This window comes from Alosa alosa, chromosome 13 (assembly GCF_017589495.1).
Source record: "Alosa alosa isolate M-15738 ecotype Scorff River chromosome 13, AALO_Geno_1.1, whole genome shotgun sequence".
Classification (NCBI taxonomy): domain Eukaryota; kingdom Metazoa; phylum Chordata; class Actinopteri; order Clupeiformes; family Clupeidae; genus Alosa; species Alosa alosa.
In genome coordinates, this window is record NC_063201.1 from 15,137,326 (window position 1) to 15,154,246 (window position 16,921).

Here is a 16,921-nt window from a genome sequence, read left to right on the forward strand (position 1 = left end):
ACATTGCGGTTTTCCATCCTGGGGGGAAAAAATAAAAGGATCAACACTCTTAGACAAAATGCTGCAGTCATTAATGCAAAAAGTAACTTTTAATTGTGGCTTTCTTAAAATATGGTGCTCTCTTCTGGATGGTCATCCAGAACATCGGAGTGGGTTAAGGGAATAGCGCCACGTTAACTTCACTCTATTCAGAGTCAAGTACATGCGGTGCCCAGTACAAAGCACGTTAGCATGCCTGAAAAAAGCTCATGCCTTCTGATGTCAATTGGCGTCCTTGCAACATAAAGCCAACCAATATTATTATAAGTAAAAAAGTATATTTTGAACATTAATGTGATTATGGGCCTATGTACTATGGCCTTTCCTCATCAACTACATCACAGTTGGTTACGGTAGCGCACCACTTCACTCTATTTAGAGTCACTTACATGTGGTGTACAAAACATGGCAAATATGGGAGCTAACGTTACCTAGCTCTTGACCACGGTTATTTGACGTTCATGTACCGTTCAACAATCCTACACCTTTGTCTAGAGAGACTAAATATAGTTCTCTTATCCACTACACCTGCCACACTGACGAGCAGATCATTCCGGAAAAAATATGTAACGTTAACTTAGCTGCTAGCAGGAACATCACCCAATGCTAAGCTACGTTTGCTATAACTATAACAGCCATAATGCTTAGTTAGCTAGTCTTAAAGCAATTAAAGCCTCACAAAGTATATATGAATGAACGAGTATGAGGAATTTCTTTTTGATGACATTTCTATATGATGAATTTTCTACGTTAACACTTAAGTTATTCCTGTTCAGCACAAAATGTAAACCACGGTTACCTTAATGGTAGACTTGTGTCTATGTTAAAACGAGAATCACTGGGGCAACAAGGAAAGTCTATGCGAATTTGTATAAACACCAAACACATAATATGAAAGTGAAAACTGAGAGATTGGAAGACTACTTACTTTTTAACGTCTTGCAAAATCGTCTTTTCCAAATCCACTTCAACTGCAGTGATGATGAACAGTATGGCGGACAAACGAAACTTAACTTCTTTGACAAGCCCCGCCTATTGATCAGTTACTCTGTGACTTTGCTCTTTCTCTTACCCAAAATGTTACTCTCCAAACTCATTATAGAGCCAAATGTACTCTCTTTGAGGAAAATGGTCTTAACTCTGGAAAAAATGCTCAGTCATTTTTCCTACCTTTCATCATAGCTAAACTAAAAGAGGCCTATGGACTCTTCAGTATTTCATTATATCATCATATTACCTTGGTTTCAATAGGGATTTAATCTAAATAGTCTAAAAAACAACATAAAACATAAAATACTAATGAAAAGAACATACTTGATGTTTCCTGTTCATGTTCTCAACGCATTAGATGTATGTAGTTTTGCATTTCAATGAAATTAAACTTTTTACATTATTTTTAAGAATGTATCCATTTTTCATTTTTATCCCATTGGAATAACATTGGGACAACTAACCCCATAGCGTGTGACAACCTACCCCGTGATGGGGATGGTTGTCACATTTGCGCAAGGTGCATTTGACAGCCCACATCCTTCTAACTGACTGGATTCAAGCAGACCAATGTCCCTCCATTTGTATCTGACACATGAGGCTTCCTTTGTGTCCTGAAAGGGAATTTGTGCAGGACACGGTTTTTGTGGAAACTAATTTTAAGTAAAAAGTGTGACATCTAACCCCGCTCTCCCCTACTGTAATGACCTGTGTGTTGTTTGGTGTGGCAATGTGTCGTGTTTGCATTGGTCCAGTCTGTCCGTTACCCTGTCACTCTCTGCCAATAGCTGGGGTGTTTGGTGAGTCATGCCCCAGTGGGTGGAGGCCTCCAGTCCTCTCTCTCCCTCTCTCTACCTGTCTGTCTGTCTGTCTCGCTCTCCCCCTGTTCTTGTTTTTGTGAGTGAGAAATGTGTCTTGTTTTTGTCGAGGGCTTTAACCAAATTAATAATGGGCCAAGTGTTATTCTATAAAACTGCTGTTCAAACGTAGCCTGGCCTCGGCCTTCCTATGTACTTCCGGTCGATTTCTTCTCCCTACATAGTACTCCGTCTGGAATAGGTTGACTGCGCTCGTTTACTTCGGCAGTTGGGCAGCCGACCAACCAGCGAACAGAGGGCGTCCCTGAGAGCGATTACGTACCCAGGCATGGTGTTTCAATTAGGCCTACGTCCCTGCCCCTGAAGCAGATCGCTTGGAATACATCAACGTAGAGAGCGAAAAGGGCTTATACTTATGAAATCTTTGAGCAAATGTGAATAATAGTTTAGCCTATTAACAGGAGTGTCACGAACAAAGTCACAGTGGAGTAGGATGTTATATCTTAAGCTAAACTTTAGTCATAGATTTTGTCACTTGAAATAGGCTACGAACGTACCCGAGTCAAACTGTAGTTTAGTAGGCTACATGGTCGCGTCAAAATCGTTATTTTTCAAACACTAAGAAGGCTCGACATAACTTGAAACTTTGATCGAAGCATCATCAGTGTCTCTACATATGAACTCGAGCATTAAGAACATTGTTCGTGTACACATAGTTTACTAAAAAGAAAAATGTTGGACAACTCACTCCTTGCAAGATGGCAGCGAGCAGAAAAAACAAGTGAGTTGTTCAAAACCTCTTTTTTAGTAAACTCTGTGTACACCAACAATGTGCTCAATGCTCGAGTTCATGTGCAGAGACACTGATGATACTTAGATCAAAGTTTCATGTTGTGTCGAGCCTTCATAGTGTTTGAAAAATAGCGATTTTGACGCGATTGTATCAAAAAAGTAGCCATATAGAAATCCCATTCGTCATTTCACCCGACAATGACATACAAGCTTAAAAGTGGCGCTTTGGGCGTACTTATTAAAGGTGTTTGAGTCGTGACTCACTCGGATCTTTCACCCGTGTCTTTAAATTAACCCATGAGTCGCGAGTCTCTAGTATCATTAACTCGGATCAGTTGAGTCCTACTACAATTCAATCTAAAACGATAAACTGCGCCACACACAAAACTCTTGCAACATTAGCTAGCCTCTTAGCCCTAGCCATCATAGCTGCCAAAAATGTAACAATTTCGTAGGCAACCACAACTCCACAAATCAACTCAAGCAACTGAGTGAGCAGGCAGTCCGAGATAACTGGTTAACTTCCCGCAACATGGCAGACTCGCAGACCATGGGACTCAGATTGGAGCGGCTGAGTAGCAATCCGGGTTAGTCGGATCAGCCGGCCGGTTAGGCTACGTTGAGTACGAGTCAGTCGAATCAGCCGGCTACGTTGTCATGAGTGGATCTGCGAGAGCGAGTAGGCTAGCTCCTCCTCGAGGTAAAAAGCAATTCCACAACAAACGCCATTCTTTCACTTCTGAAATAACATTCAATGTTCTGCATGTAGCCTAGACATAATTAGATTTGGTGTATAGATGTAGCATATTAAAATGCAATTAGGTCGTGCAGAAAGTCCGAACTGCACGCTCATGGAGCTGCTTGAGTATCTACCCGGGTCAGTTGAATCAGCCGGGCAGGCCGGTTACGTTGTTATGAGTGCGAGTCAGCCGGCTACGTTGTCATAAGTGGATCTTGAGCAGCGAGTAACTCCTTGTCAATGTGAAAAACAAATCCACAACAAAAGCCATGCTTTCACTTCTGAAATAACATATGTTCTGCACGCATAGCCTACTATAAAATGCAATTAGGTCGCAAAGACAGTCCGAAACATTGCAAGCTCTGTATGGAGTTGCTTGAGTAGGCTAGCCTACCTAAGTCAGTTGGATCAGCGGGCGGGCCGGTTACGTTATGTTGTTATGAGTGCGAGTCAGCCGGCTACGTTGTCATGAGTGGATCTTTAGAGGAGCGAGTAACTCCTCGTCAAGGTGAAAAGCAAATCCACAACAAAAGTCATGCTTTCACTTCTGAAATAACATATGTTCTGCACGCATAGCCTACTTTAAAATGCAATTAGGTCACGAAGACAGTCCGAAACATTACAAGCTCTGTATGGAGAGTAGGCTAGCCTACCTGGGTCAGTCGGATCAGCCAGGCGGGCCGGTTCCGTTGTTGTTATGAGTGCGAGTCAGCCGAATCAGCCGGCTACGTTGTCATGAGTGGATCTTTAGAGGAGCGAGTAAATCCTTGTCATGGTTAAAAGAAAATCCACAACAAAAGCCATGCTTTCACTTCTGAAATAACATATATTCTGCACGCATAGCCTACTTTAAAATGCAATTAGGTCGCGAAGACAGTCTGAAACATTGCAAGCTCTGTATGGAGTTGCTTGAGTAGGCTAGCCTACCTGGGTCATTTGGATCACCGAGGCCGGACCGGGTAGCGTTATGTTGTTATGAGTGCGAGTCAGTTGAATCAGCCGGCTACATTGTCATGAGTGGATCTGTAGACGAGCGAGTAGCCTAATTTCTACTTGTGTCAAGGTGATAATAATGATAGGCCTAATGAGAATAGTAGTAGTAGTAATAATAATAACAATAATAATAATTTATTCACTGCAGGGCATTTCTACATTCCTGTTTCTATGTCTGTGAAAGTCAATTGCTTAGGCTAGGTTAAGACAATAAATAAACAGTCTGGCTCAAACTGCTTTCTTTCCCGTGAGTGGGTGGAGGTTTTGATGCTATTATATTAGGCTATTTTATAGTATATTATATTATATTATATTAGGCTACCTAACAGTATAGCTATGATTAATAATAATATTAGTTGCCTAGTATTAGCAGCCTATTAGAATAGATTCCTAGTAGCCTACTATTAGTATATAGTAGTGGTAATAAACATTGTAGGCAAACTTTTCTAATGTTAACAAAACAACAACAAATAATTATTATAATATAGGCTACCCTCTCTGTCAATAAGATCAAAGTTTCTGAACATGAGCACCAAAAAGATGAACAATGTTTGGATGCACTTTGACCAGGAGAGCAAAACTCTAAAGGCTAAATGCAAGTACTGCAAAAACCTGGTTTCAAATCATGGAGGATCCACATCCAAAATGAGAAGGCACATAACGAAATGAAGCACCCCACTGCACTGCTTGAACGTAGGACTGAATTTCTTTGCGATTTAGCAATACTGACTCAAGTGACTCATTCAACCCGGATCAGTTTAGTGAGTGACTCAGAATAACCCGGATCCTTAAAAGGAATCGAGTTTGACAGGCCTAGTACTTATGCATTTATAAGAACGTTTGACTTGGGTACATTCACAAAACACTATGATGCATTTTGGCGAGAGTTACGCAGATGAGACGTCTGATTGTTTGCTGATAAGATGCACGCTTGCTTGTTATGGGCGTGCTGCTGAGAAACTTCTCTGTATGACGAAACGCCGGTTGTTAGTGATTGGTTCAAAGCGGTTCAAAGGAACTCCAATGATTTTAAACCTCAAACTGTGCCCTCCCACCCGGAAATAAACGTACGCCTATGGATCTAGGCTAGTTCAAACGATGTATTAGAGCAGGGATTCCCGAACTGTGGTACGCGTACAGCTGAAAAGGGCAATGGCGGAAAGGAGTTAAAAATGATTGATTGATTAATTAATTCATTCATTCATTCATAAATAATACATAATTTCGAATCTGGTTATAATGATATGGAAACGTGAAATTAAAGGAAATCATTTGTAAACTCTATAATAGGGTGTGTTTTCATTAAAAAAATAAGCTACACACAATAGGCTACACGTGATTTCCTGCGGGCAGCCAGAATATCTGGCGCGTTAGTTTTGTTGAAGTATAGGCTAGGTAGAAGGCTGCGTAAACATGGAAAACTGGCTAAAAACAGGGACACTGTCCAAAAGGCCTTATTAAAGCGATCGAAGAGGAGAAGCGAGAGAAACAGAGCAGGACACAGGTAACGATGGGATGGGATGGGGGGCAGACTAATGAAGGTGGAGATGGAGCGCAGGGGGATAAAACAAAGAACGAGACAGAAAAGACTGCGCGAAGAAAGCGAAAGTATGATGGATTAGGAGACAGACTGCCCAAAGCCACAGTGCATGGTCTGCAGTGAGATGCTAGCCTGGCGAGCCAGACCCACATTTAAACGTAGGGTCTGGACACTCACCGTTCGCAGTGCTCAGTCCGAGGGGCGGGATAATCAGTTGTCTTTCAAATTCTCTCTGCACGCTATAGGACAGTGGCAGTGCTATGAGTCTCATGCGTTTCCCACCAGCGGAGCTAGTTGGCTAGTTCAAACGTTTGCCAACTTAATAAAAGCTTAACTCGTGTCACACTGTTCGCCAGCAGCAACATTCCGTTCCATGTCAAAGCACATTGCGGTTGTTACAGAATACTCTCTTGAGTTCAGTATCATTTTCTAGGGCTCTCAGGTACATCCCATTTAAAAAACAACCCCTATTGTTTCCAGGGCTGACAGGGTACATTACAAAGGCCTTCCCCATCGTTGAACAAAATAAGATTAGTTATCCATTGTAGCATAACTTTTCAATCACACTGAACTCGTGTTTGTCTCCAGGTGTACTCAAGTCTTGAATCTTTGAATATTTCACTTTCTCCTCTGGAGAATGAAGTTTACTATGATGTTGACAGGGCTGAAAGTTCTCAGGCTATTTAAGAGCTGAAAATATATAATTATATGTACTGTAATGGCTTTTCTGACATTTCTGATCATAAAACATATCTTGTTTTATGTCCTGTATTGAACTCCAGAGCTACAGATACAGACCTAGAGACAGATAGATAGATCACAGTCTGACCACAATGGCCGTATACTTTCCTTTAGAAATCTATGGCAAATGGCTTCTCCTAGTTCAAGTGGTTAAACAGTGTGCTTACTCACTGTTTGGAAATGTAGCACAAATCTCTCTCTCTCTCTCTCTCTCTTTATTACACACGCACACATACTTAGGCCTATAAACATTTGGTTTGTTTAGAGCGGAGAATATTTAATATTTAGAGAATACTCCAAATGTATTTACCACACAATGCATTTTCATGATTGTACTATTACCAAAACAATATTGAGGAAAATTAATAATATTGTTACACTCATTACTTACCTGAATAGTCCTTGTGAAAAGTACATTTTCAAACGTGCTGCGGAGTAGGAATGGAATGAAACTGTCACACCGGCACTGGGCTCTCCTTCAGCCACGCCCTCTTCTTACTCTCCACTCAATCAGTATCATCGCTCTCAATCCCCAGCCTACTAGTCCTCCTCACCTGTTCATGGTTTTGAGCTCGTTAACCCACCTTTAAAAGCCTGCTCCAGTTCCCAGTCTTTGTCTGGCCTCGTCTTTATCTGATGTATGGACGCAAGTAGTGTGCACATGGTTGTTGTGAACGCCATCTGCTTTCTCCAATTTAAGTTAAGTTCTTTAATCTTCTGAGCTTTGGACTTCTGTGTTAAGTTATTAGTTTTGCTTAGTATTCTCCTGAGTTTTGATGTCCCTGGATTTTTGGACACTGCTTGTTTTGCCTTTTGCCCTGGGATCTTCTGTGTTTTTTCCTTCTGTGTCAGAGCTACCTTTTCAAATTAAAACCCGCCTGTTGATGTCAGCCTGTGTCAAGAGTCTGAGTCCGTGACAGAAACATGTTATCTTTGGCATTGTCTGACCAAAATAATGATTTTAAATAGATTTCAGATTCACTGTACAGTAAATGCTCTCCCATTCAAGTGACATGCTATGTGGTTGGCATTTTGTTTATTAGGGTTTCTTATAATATTGAAATAAATCCAAGACAGTTTTGACCAGTTATATCGGTAGGCCTATTCATTTGCCTATTCAAGTGTCAAGTGATGTAATTGAGAAACTAACAACACCTGACCAAAACGGTGTTCATCCTAATTGTTAAGTCACTTAGTATGATGTGAAATCTGGTCAGAACCAGCAATTATTTTTTGTTTTAGTGTCAGTTCTGATATGCATGCCTCAACACCCTAAAAATATTTTCCCAAATGCAGCATGTGCACTAGAGCAGTGTTTTTCAACCTTTTTTGAGCCATGGTAGGCTACATTCTTTACATTATAAAACCCCCACGGCAAACCACCAACCAAAATGTAACAAAATTACACATTGTAATACAGCAAAATTAATGACAATTTAGTCTCTCCCTTTGTTTTCAGTTCAGAGTCTGCATTTTTCCTTTTCAAGTAGGCCTATCCATCGCTGTTTTAGCCTACATCTTTTCACCCATAGGCTAGATTTTAGAAAGCCTAGATACCGCATTGTTCGTTGAGTTCTAAGTGGGCTTTGAACACGGCCGTCATCTTGCTGGGGGCAAACACCTTAGCCTACTGTCTTTTGGCAACACTTACCGACAGAGACACCTCTCTGATTTCCAATCAGACACCTGTTTCTCCATTGGCCTCCAGTGATTGTTGCCCCCACTATTACGGCAGCGCTTATACGTTCTGGAGCGCAATGCAGTATCTAGCTTTCTAATAGGCCTATCTATTTTTCACCGCCACTTCTCGTGTGCATCGCTTAATTATCCAGGTCATGATTGTGCTACCTACTGCCACCCACTGACATGAAAGACCATATATTTACTTCAGTCACATTGCAGGCACAGATGCTCAACAATGGCCAACTACACTGGTGTGCCGCGGAACAGCAGTTGAAAATCACCACTAGAGTAACCAGATCCTGTCAAAACAGCAAAATTTGTGCCTACTAGTGCAGTGCCCGTTCAAACATGCTATTCCTGTAGCCCAATTACATGCCTGCAGGTAGGCCTACTTTAAAAAAAGGATGATGGGGAAAACATAATTCCAGGTAAGCATTCAATAATGAATAGGCCTACAGATAATATAATAAATGTGAAGTGAGCTTTGAGATTTTTGCATGTGAGATTTTTTACAAATCTAAATGACATAATCCTAACAGCTGTTTTGAGTCAAGGCTATATCCTTAGCCTATTGAATAACTTGACAAATAGAGAAAACAAACCATTTTTGTGGAATGATGCATCATATAGAATTTGCAACGGTGTGACTCAAAAACAGTCTCTGGTGGCCTATAAGTGACATCACACTCTCTCTGCCACTCGTTTCTTGTCGATGGTTATTCTTTGCATGTGTGGCATTCTGAGACGTTCTTTAATTCGGGACCATTATCGCTCGTTTCAATTTAGGACCTTGCAGTTGGAATTGTCGTTTGCTTATTCAAAGTCTAAAGACAGTCCAACTGTCTATAATTTAGATACTTCTATTTAACAAAATAAAGCTACTGTAGTTCGGAACCAGCTTTATTAACCTCATGGTATAGTTAACCATGCAGTTGCAATATCTGTTAAATTAGGTTATTTAATGCTTTGAATGCAACCCCGGAGTGGCTATCGGGAGCTTCGGGAGGATTCCCGGTGGGCCGTTCTTTCTTTTTGTGCCAGTCTGAATGTCGTGAGCTTAAATATATGGTTTCTGATCTGAAGTTCATTTGCTGCGCCCTCGCGGCACTTCAGCAGCCTACATGTAGAACGGTCGCAGCCCCTTACTCGCAGTTTCCCCAAATTTTAACAAAGTAGCGCTCACAAAAACTGTTCGGAAGTCACAACTATATCTAGTCTATATTTGAAACAATTAAAGGGACACCAGGCAAGCCTGATGCTTTTTCTCTACGAAACTCCCCCTCGCTCGGTCTGAAGCTCTTTTCCTTTTCTTTGCATCTTCCGTCAAGGGTTTTCGCTGCTTCTTCACCGGCTCTGCCATTATACACACGTTTGGATTACTGCACGGGCCTACCGGGCCCAGGCCCAGGGGCCCAAGGGGTCAGGGGGCCCTGAAGCCCAAGCCTTTGCATGGAATCATTGCCTCAATATCAACAAATCAGGATGTAGGCTATGAGTCTGATTGAATTTAGTATTGGCCATCCCCAAAATGCACCAGAATACAGGAAATCACAGCAAACAAATACATTTTTTTCTGGGGGAGGACCCCAAATCCCCCCCCCTCCCACATATTTGACAATTAGTGGGGGGCCTTTAATACATCTGGGCCCAGGGGCCCGAAAGTTCATAATCCGCCCATGGTTTGCAACAATCTCTAGCGTTTCGTTAGCCTGCCTCTGTGCTGTAAACTGATCCTGCTTCGGTCGGCGGGTAGGATACACCGAACTTACAAGTGGGATATTCTTCCTACAGGCAGTAGGGCGGGTGAGAGAGCCTTCATTCGCCCCGTAATGAGTCATTTAACCATATACCGACTTAGGAAGATGATTAACACGAAAAATGTTGCCTGGTGTCCCTTTAAGGGGAGTTTATGAGCGGTCCCTCCTCCAGTGGTACGGTCCTAACGAACGCCGAACACACAGTTACAGTAATTGAGAGTTAGAAAAAAAATCGTCCGTCCAGTCCAGCAGCTGTCAACATACAACGGAAAAAAGGCAATTTTTATATTTTTTTATATATACTCTTTTGATCCTGTGAGGAAAATTTGGTCTCTCCCAATCCGTGAATTAGTGAAACACACACAGCACACAGTGAGGTGAAGCACACACTAATCCCGGCGCAGTGAGCTGCCTGCATCAACAGCGGCGCTCGGGCAGTGAGGGGTTAGGTGCTTAAGGGCACTTCAGCCGTGCCTACTGGTCGGGGTTCGAACAGGCAACCTTCCGGTTACAAGTCCGAAGTGCTAACCAGTAGGCCACGGCTGCCCGAAAGGGGCTGCTGCATTGGCCGGGAAGGTGTGTAGTCTATCTGCTTTAACTTTTTTAATCTAGGCGGCATTCCACCTAGTCCACCCAGAGTCAGAGGCCTACCCTCTGTGATATGAATGAATGTTCTGCCTTCATATGCTCAAGCAGGCCTTTATGTCCATGTCGCAAATGTAGAGTCCGACTTGCTGCAGCCACAATCATCTTGAAAGTAGCCTAGCCTAGGCCTGACAGGAGATAACATTCTACAATTTACACAGATTTTTTTCTCCTCTGTTGATCTTGCGACGTTGTTGGCGAATTTGTATATACTTATAAAAACAAAATACCACTTAATTTCGGGTTAAAATGCATTAACACGCGTTACTGAAGTTTGTCCCGACTCCCGAGTAAAATATTTACCATTTTTTTTGTAATGCCTTACTTTAGCCTACCACGTTACAGCAAATTAGGCCCATTAGGCCTACATTATGCCACTTTTATAAGCGTTACTCTCAACACTGTATAGGCACAACAAAACACTAAGAGGAATTAACCCAAGTGCGTGCGTAAAGTCAAAAAACACGTAACTACGCATATTTCACCCTGCCAGAATTCTCCCGTGTCATTTACGCGCAATAGAGGGAATTATGCGTTTTGGCACCCCCAAACTCTGGGTGTTTCTTATGTATACAACTCTTGCGTGCATTCGGCCACTGACTTTCCAGCTGGGTCTCCAACATGTCGCTCTCAAGCTCAGTCACTTGCCGCCTTGGCAGAGCTTGCCAGAGGCTGACACACGCTACTACATTTAAACACAATTGTTGCTGCGACTCGAGGCATTCCAGCCTACGAAATTAATAAAAAGTAAATCATGCATAATTTAAAAATAACTCAATAGGCTAGTTGGCTATGCAATAAGGTTTCCATTAAAGCACCGCGGACGGACATTCAATGAACGCATGATAGCGGATGGTTTGTTTGAAATCACGACACTCTTTCAGCTACATGGAACGTAATAGTGATCATCAAATACCTCCCTAGATTTCAGTGCCCATCAGTCCCAACATTTAACAATATAATCAAACAGTCCAAAAGTAAATTAAATATCAAACTAAACCGAAAATGTCATGCTTTTGAAGGCCTACCAGTATTCCGCTCCAAGAAACGCATGTCTCAAAATAAAACTCGCATAAGAAATAAAGGGCTGTCTCGAATACAATCCTGCCCCTTAAGGCCTGTACTTTGTCTTAAGACTCCAGCCATAATTTGAGGATTTACAGTATCTAAGTCAGGGGTGGGCAAACTTTTTGGCTCAAGGGCCACATTGGATTGGACACCACCCCCCCACCCCACGACACACACATAAAAAAAAATACATTTTTTATAGCCTATAATTTAGTATGAAAAATATTTCTTTTAAAATATTAATTGCTTAAAAATACTGCTAATTTTATCAAAGTCCTTTTAGGCAAGTCCCTCCACTCGGCGACCATATAGCAACGCTTTTTGGGCACTCATCGGGCATCCTATTCAGCAGAAATGCACGTGCGCAAGGCTTCACAACACCAATTTTGCTCCAGCTGCGAGTTCACAACACACAATTGGGAAGATGTCTTCACAACACAACCTATGATTGGCTCAATGTATTCACATCACACCACATGATTGGCTCAATGTATTCACGTGTTGATGTTTTGCCGAGGAAGGGGTGGGATATGTGTAGACAACGGCCATATTGGCATTACAAACTAACCCTTTGCATTCGAATGGAGGATTTTTTGAGTGCTGTGTCTCCTCATTAGAAAGTCTCTGATTTTATGCTGTTTAACAAATGTATAAATTGTGCACTGTCGCTTTAAGACAGTCGCTTTAATTCACGTTTATTTCTCAATGATCTTCTGCCTGCTCCGCTATAGCTAGTGCTGTACCTACGGCTGGGCCCTCTCACAGTTTTTAAATGGTCAGTAGTGGGAACTACTATTGCCTTCATGATTTTCTTTTAAAAGTTTCTTATAAGAAGGAGATATCAATTATCAACAATGACAAAGCCAGCTGGAACCTGGCTCCGAATTGGCCTCAGAAACACTGGTTAGCAGAGATAACACAGATGCTTTACGCACACCCGTGGCCACTACCGTTGCGCAGAGACCTACTGTCTCAAGCACAAGGGGAAATCTTTCACCCCCATCCAGAGCGCCTGGCCCTCTGGGCTTGGCCCATGAGGGGTTGAATTTGATGTCTTGTGGTCTACCTGAAAATGTTATCATGACTATTCAGAGTGCAAGAGCTCCATCCACGCGTACTTTGTATGATGCTAAGTGGCGTGTATTTAAAGAATGGTGCACTTCTACTGGTGAAGTGCCCTTTTAGTGTTCTGTAGGGATTGTGTTAACGTTCCTACAAACTCTCCTTGACAAGGGAAAAGCGTTCTCCACGATTTAAGTATATCTGGCCGCTATATCTGCGTGTCATGTGGGTTTAAACGGTAAGACAGTGGGACAGCATCCCCTGGTCTGTCGTTTCATGCGCGGAGTGCGCCTCTTACGCCCGGTGACTAAATCATTGTCTCCCGGATGGGATTTGCCACTGGTGCTGGAATCTTTATCGGGACCTCCTTTCGAACCCTTAATGGAGGTGGATGTGAAGATGCTGTCACTTAAGACAGCACTGCTTTTGGCGTTGGTTTCAGCCAAGCGAGTTGGTGATTTACACACCTTATTGGTGCATCCATCATGTCTGCAGTTTGGCCCAGGAGATTCTAAAGTCTCATTACGACCGATCCCGGCATATATTCCTAAGGTCATGGACTCGTCCTACTCGTGCCTTCCCTTAGAGCTTAGTGCCTTCTGTCCACCACCATTCGCTTCGGAGGAACAGAGGCGGCTGCATATGTTGTGTCCTGTGTGCGCTCTGAGAGCGTATCTCGCTAAGACACTATCAATTAGAAAAGCTGTTTGTTTCAGCTGTTCAGCTGTTTGTTTCATGGTCTGGACCTCACAAAGGTAAGCCTATCACAAAGCAGCGGGTATCACACTGGATTGTGGAGGCGATCACCTTGGCCTATTCGTATAAAGGGCTTGAATCCCCTGTTGGCCTACGTGCACATTCAACAAGGGGAATTGCCACGTCATGGGCTTTATTTAAGCGGGTGTCGATGCAGGAAGTGTGCGCGGCTGCTTGCTGGTCGTCCCCAACGACTGTCATGAGGTTTTACAGACGTTACTGCGCCTCGCCTGGTTCTGAGTGTGGATTAAGCGAGGACGCAGAATGCGCTGGTATGATTGGAAAGGTCACGTATCACCGAGGTTGGCTTGTCCGACAATACGGGAGTTAATTTATCCCATATGTGAGATACCGAACGAATGCTTGAAAGAGAACTTAAGATTACGACCGTAACCCCTGTTCTCTGATAGCATGAGTGAGGTATCTCACCGGACCACCCTTCTTGCGTGGTGCTAGAAGAGGTTGCTTGAAGACCTTGAATGACGATGCGGCGCACGGGCTGCAGGATATATAGGGGACCGCCCTTGTGCGCCTTGCGTGATGCTGTTAATGGGGAGTTTTACATAGCCTAGCGTAAACCTATAGGTTATTATTTATTTGGCGTCCCTATAAGGCTCTTTTTTCCTTATCAAAAGTGAGGGGGACGACTGATCTCTTCAACACTGCGGGGGATTTGGCGCTTGTCGCTGTGTGTGTGACAAAAGCGTGGGAGAATGCATGTAAAAAAAAAAAAAAAAAGCTTACGAGCGATTTACACGCAAATGGGAGAATCCAATGAAAATAACAATGAAGCACGAAACAGATGCTGAAAACAGCACTGGTATTTCGCACGGCAAAAGTGGGGGGGTCCAAACTAACAATTTATGGCTCCGACTCCCATGGCTTACAGTACAGTGCAGTGTGGGAGGGGGAGTGGCTAGCGGCGAAACCCAACGAAAGCATCACACTCAGTCAGGACAGTTACTTATTCTTAGCCTCAGCAGCAATTGTTGGGCACTCGATATTAACCCTACCCTGACGAGCCAAACCCACATTAAAATGTAGGGTCTGGGCACTCACTGTTCGCAGTGCTCAGTCCGAGGGGCGGGATAATTGGTTGTCTTTCAAATTCCCTCTGCGCGCAATAGGACAGCGGCAGCGCTATGAGTCCCATGCGTTTCCCACCAGCGGAGCTAGTTGGTTAGTTCAAACATTTGACAACTTAATAAAAGCTTAACTCATGTCACACTGTTCGCCAACAGCAACATCCATCTTATTTGTTTTCAAGTAGCAGGGAATTCAAGCCAAACCGTTAATACTCTGCCATCAATCATTGTGTTAAGCCCACCTAACGACTCTATACACGATTTGATTAGCCTGATAGAAGTTTAATTTTTCGAGCTCACAAGCCAACGGAGAGTTGCTAGACTAGCCCTGGCAGCAAATGTAATTTGCCGCTAGGGTGCGTCTAGATTTATAGGCTATATTAACCCTCCATCTCCTCTCACACCTTGAATAGAACAGGGTGTATACACGGATCCTGTCTGAGTACTTCCTGCACAGTCAACTCCAGAACAATCCACTTCATGACCTTCATGGTCGAGATGTCATGACTCGCTAAAAATGCTTTCTACTCACTTCTGTTAAAGGAATTATCCGGAGTAAAATGCACTTTAGATCAATTTACGGATGATTGGGAGTACATACGTTGAGTTGACATCAAAATCATGTCATTCGGATGTGTTTTGAAAAAGTTTGATTTTACCGTTTTTAGTCAAAACTTGTTAGCCTGTTAGTGACCAGGGCATGTAATTTCGCCGCTACAAAACGCTATTTTTATACCTCTTCTACAGTTCCAAACAACATTACACTTACGTGGTAGTGAGTAGAGGGTCCCTAAAGCCAAACCGAAGTATCCCGAGGTCTTTATGTGGTCGTATAGAGAGAGTCCAGAATGAATTTCATCAAGCCAGTACCTTTCCGGAAATGTTGCTGCTGCAGCTGACATCTTTAGGGGAAAGTCCGTAGGAGTCGATTGCCGAGTGTGGAGTAACACGCTCTGGAAATTCACAATTTCGTTGCCGTTTTAAAAAAAAAAAAAAAAAAAAAAACATAGTCCAGTATTTCTTTCAAAATTGAAATGAAGTTGTATGCAACAGCAAACCCTAGCTTACTAACAGGTTGGAATTTTGAAATGTCACGTGACGTGATGTCGTGCAACGACGTGATGCAATCGACTCGTACAGACTTTCCCCTAAAGATGCTAGCTGCAGCAGCAACATTTCCGGAAAGGTACTGGCTTGATGAAATTCATTCTGGGTCATTCCACGTCAATTCAACCAGGGCCCATGCACTTAGGTTTCAAAAAATTCTGAAAAAATTTCCAGGTGTACCTATGTTACCCAGGAGACACACTGTAAAATTACTCTTATGTAAGATCAATACTTTCCAAGATACAGCCAGTTTTACAGGGGAGGGGTACTCTTTTTTGTTGGCCTCTTTTTTTTGTCAAAGTTCACAAGCCCACAGCGCAAGAACTAAACCATGTAGAAGGCTCAAATTTTGCATGCTGGTACATAAATAGGAATAGTATGTAGCAAAATCGTAACATTTGGTCTGGATAATCCTGCATGGTCATAGCTGTCCCTCAAAGTTGATAAAAATGTATTGGAGTTTTTGGCTGGGCTCTGTTTAAGCCTTCAGAAGACATATTTGTACTCAACATAGGCTCTTGATTTATTTTCCTTACTGAGATAAGTAGAAACACTCTCATAAAAAACAATGAACAGAAAATAAATTCCTTCAGGGTCTGAACAGCAGACCTTACAAGTCTAAAAAATCATTTTGGTTCTCATTTTCAGAGCACCCAAACACCTTGTGGGAATATACAAAGATTTTTTAAAATATTTTTTTCTTTATTCTCCATGATCTTTTCTTTTTAAAAACACCAATTTGACTTGTCTTATCCAAATCTTTCTTTTTCACTTTCCACCCTGAATATGGGCAAAATGCACCATTGACATCAATATGTTTTGTATAGAGCTACCACAGGTTACTCTATACAACCACAGGTGGCAGTGTGGTGACTCTAGATAAAACATATTGATGTCAATGGGGCATTTTGCCCATGTTCAGGGTGGGAAATAAAAAAGAAAGATTTGCATAAGACAAGTCAATTTGGTGTTTTCAAAAAGAAGGGATCATGGAGAATAAAGAAAAACATATTTTAAAAATCTTTGTATATTCCCACAAGGTGTTTGGGTGCTCTGAAAATGATAACCAAAATTATTTTTCAGACTTGTGAGGTCTGCTGTTCAGA